Source organism: Mus caroli, chromosome 1 (genome assembly GCF_900094665.2).
Source record: "Mus caroli chromosome 1, CAROLI_EIJ_v1.1, whole genome shotgun sequence".
Lineage (NCBI taxonomy): Eukaryota > Metazoa > Chordata > Mammalia > Rodentia > Muridae > Mus > Mus caroli.
The window spans coordinates 151,477,447-151,480,460 of record NC_034570.1 but is presented as its reverse complement, the minus strand read 5'-3'; the positions used below and the strand labels follow the sequence as shown (position 1 = coordinate 151,480,460).

The 3,014-nt window shown below is 40.8% G+C and overlaps 1 non-coding gene across 1 annotated transcript; it reads left to right on the top strand.

Annotated features, from left to right (window-relative positions):
* The first annotated feature begins 1,107 nt into the window (after positions 1-1,107).
* LOC115032518 lies at positions 1,108-1,228 on the top strand. Its single transcript, XR_003838174.1, has one exon. It is a non-coding gene; the product is annotated as a small nucleolar RNA SNORA26 (small nucleolar RNA).
* The last annotated feature ends 1,786 nt before the right edge of the window (positions 1,229-3,014 follow it).

Sequence of the window (3,014 nt, the reverse complement as noted above, 5' to 3'; positions counted from 1 at the left end):
TAGCCAATGGTACAAACCCTAGGTGTCCAGAAGCCAACTAGAACAGAACAGAAAGATCACAGAGAGCTAGACTAATCATGGAAAGCTGAAGACTGACAGGAAACCTTAGAAATGAGTTAAATTTAGACGAGTGAAGGAGAAATATGGGACACCCCGATGATATCAAAGTTATGAAGGAGGACATTCTTCCCAGGAGAACAATGTCAGTGACTACATGCTCACTGAAGGATTGCTGGAATGGGCTTGCTAGCAACAGGCCTTCTAAGGCAGAAAGGGATTTAGACATGATTAGCTGAGAATGCAGGCTTAAAATTAGTTCGGTCAAGTAGGCATGGAACTGCTGTAGTAATCCAGATCTGAGATGCTGAGGGACCCAATGGAGGCAGATGGGAGTGGATGGACAGAACAGACAGATCCTTAGAACGTCTGATCATTAGAGGAGTTTGGGACTGGAGCGATGGCTCAGCAAGCAGCTAAGATTGTTCCATTTGCTGTCTTGTGGAGAACCCAAGTTCTGTTCCTATTATCTAAACTGGGTGACTCATAGCTGCCTGTGACTCTAGCTTTAAGGAATGTACACCCTCCCCCACATGGTGTGCACACATACCACACACGGGGATACATACATATATACAAAAATTAAAATTAAAAATTAATCTTTAAAAAGGATGGATTAAAAACAACAACAACAACTGGTTTCTCTCTGAATGGTGGTAGCGCACATCTTTAATCTCAGCACTTGGGAGGTGGAGGGAGGGGCATCTCTCTGAGTTGGAGGCTAGTCTGGTCTACATAGTCAGTTCCAGAACAGCTAGGGCTACACAAAGAAACCCTGTCTTGAAAAACTAAACCAACCAAACAACAACAAAGCCAAGAAATTTCTCCTAAGTTCACTGAAATTTGTATTTATTCAGTTTTCCTTCCTCTTCTCTTCCTCTTATTTCTTTTTTCTTTTTCCTTGGCCGTCCTGGAACTCACTCTGTAGACCAGGCTGACCTCGAACTCAGAAATTCGCCTGCCTCTGCCTCCCGAGTGCTGGGATTGAAGGCGTGTGCCACCACTGCCCAGCTCTCTCATTTCTTTAAAACCTTTTCTCTGCTCTTTTCTCCACCCTTTTAAGGTTGTCGCGGTACTTTAAGAGGCTAACACAGAAGGGTAAAGGAACTCTCCATTAAACCCAGAGAGGAAAACTACACCTCCTCTTTGGATCCTGTCTGGAGTCACAAGTGAAGAAGAAGAAAGAAAAAAAAAAAGAAAAGAAAAAAGAAGAAGAAAAAAGAAGAAGAAAAAAGAAGGAAAAAAAAAGAAAAACAAAAAAGGAAAAATGAAAGAAAAAAATAAAACCTTTTCTCACATACTTGTAAAACTATGAGGAATAAGGATTCTAATAAATTTGTTCCAGACAGCCTATAAATGTTTATCTCAATGACAAGAGTCAGCTTTGGTTTTGTTCAGTTTTCTTTTTTTTGAGACAAGGTCTCAAATAGCTCAAGCTGTCTTTGAATTCACTCTGTAGCCAAGGAAGCTGTTGATCCCCCTTCTCCATTCCCCAAGGGCTGGGATTGGAGGTGCGTGCCCTGACTCTGGGTGAAGGATCTTCATTAGTGCTTGGAAGCTGTCTTCTTTCACCATCAGGCATGCGCACACCCCCATTTAATTTCTTTTCTTCTGTCTTTTTTTTTTTCATACTTACTTTACAAAAGTTAAAGTCTATAATACCTTCTTTATCAATTCTATATTCAGCTGACAAACCTCTGAAGTTTCATGGTGTTCTTTCAAATACTGTTGCATTCAATTTTAAACAATAAGAAAGACAATGTACTTAATACTCAGTATAATCTTTTGTTCAGAAAGATTCCCCTCATTCTTTATAATGTGTCCCAGTGTTATTATTCTATGTAGACACTCTGCATTTCATCTTGTGCCTTTCATCTGAAGATCATAAAGCATGCAGCAAACATTAATTAATTCTTACAACAACCTTCTGAACTATAATTTGTATGCATACACAGTATATGAATCACCCAAAAGACCAGCAAAACATAGCTTTTATGGGGAGGAATAGGCTTGGCCCAACTCACTGTGTAAGCAGCCTAGTCAAATACTTTAGGGCAAGGAAGGAGGCATTATTTTTTTTTTTTTCATTTAAAATTAAAAAAAAAAGTCTGGGTGTGGTGAGAGCCTGAGGTGAGAGAATTTTGAGTTCTGGGCTAGCCTGGGCTACATGGTAAGGAGTAAGAGCGAAGGAACAAAGGAAGGAATGAAAGAAAGAAAACCAATAGGGTTTAAGTAAGGAAATATCTAAATAATAATCTCTGAAGGTTCCAACAACAACAACTGGGCGTTGGCAACAAATACCACAAATAAAACCAAGAAGTGTTGAGGCTGTTCATGTCTACCCTTTCCATCTTATCTTCATCCCCAAGACAAGCTCTTTAGAAACAAAGAAAGTCTTAACTGAAGACCACACAGAGAAGTGCTGTGGCCTGACTCACCCGCACTGGCTTCTGGCACACAGTTCCCTGGGGTGTCTCTCATTTGGGTGTAGGTGGAGGTGCAGGCCAAGGCCAACTTAGTTGAAGAGAGGGGGAAAATCATATTGTTTTAAGGCTACTCTCTTTAAAAACAAAACAAAACAAAACAAAAACGAACAAACAAATCCAATGTTAATGGAAGACAGGAGAGATAGCTCTGTGGTTAAAAACATTTACGTCTTGCTTTTCCTAACAACCTGAATTTCAGTTTCTAGCACTCCAATCAGGTGGCTCAAAGCTTCCCAGAGCTGCAGCCCCAGGACCGGGTGTCCCTTTGGGCATCTCCAGGCATAGACACATGTGGTACAGACAAACACGTAGTTCGAAAGACATTTTAAAACAAAACCAAACAAACAATCAAGCCCCAGGTGGTGGTGCATGTCTTTAATTCCATAACTTGAGGGACAGAGAGCAGATCTCCGTGAGTTTGAGGCCAGCCTGACCTATACAGCAAGAACTAGGACAACCAAAAACAATGAC